This window comes from Buceros rhinoceros, unplaced genomic scaffold (assembly GCF_000710305.1).
Source record: "Buceros rhinoceros silvestris isolate BGI_N320 unplaced genomic scaffold, ASM71030v1 scaffold16128, whole genome shotgun sequence".
Lineage (NCBI taxonomy): Eukaryota > Metazoa > Chordata > Aves > Bucerotiformes > Bucerotidae > Buceros > Buceros rhinoceros.
Genome location: NW_010426505.1, coordinates 41,382 through 41,594, shown reverse-complemented (window position 1 = coordinate 41,594; position 213 = coordinate 41,382). Strand labels below are relative to the sequence as shown.

Here is a 213-nt window from a genome sequence, read left to right as displayed (position 1 = left end):
TAGCCCATCCAGGGCAGCCCCAAAGTGGCTGCCGCCACCCCGCTCTGGCCAGAGGAGCAGGAAACCTCCAGCTCAGTTTCTCCCTTGGGCTTCTGCTTTTTGCCTCCCTTTGCCACCTGCCTGTGATGGGGTTTATCTCCCTGTGCTTGCCTGGCTAGCGCAGCCTCCTGCGACCTCAGGCTTGCAATGGCAAGACCAGAACCACTTCTGGAT

General features: G+C 60.1%; 1 protein-coding gene across 1 annotated transcript in view; it reads right to left on the bottom strand.

Annotated features, from left to right (window-relative positions):
• LOC104498185 (retinoic acid receptor RXR-alpha) overlaps positions 1-213 on the bottom strand; it is a 44,028-nt gene that overhangs the window by 35,507 nt on the left and 8,308 nt on the right. The gene's annotated exons all lie outside the window — the stretch shown is intronic.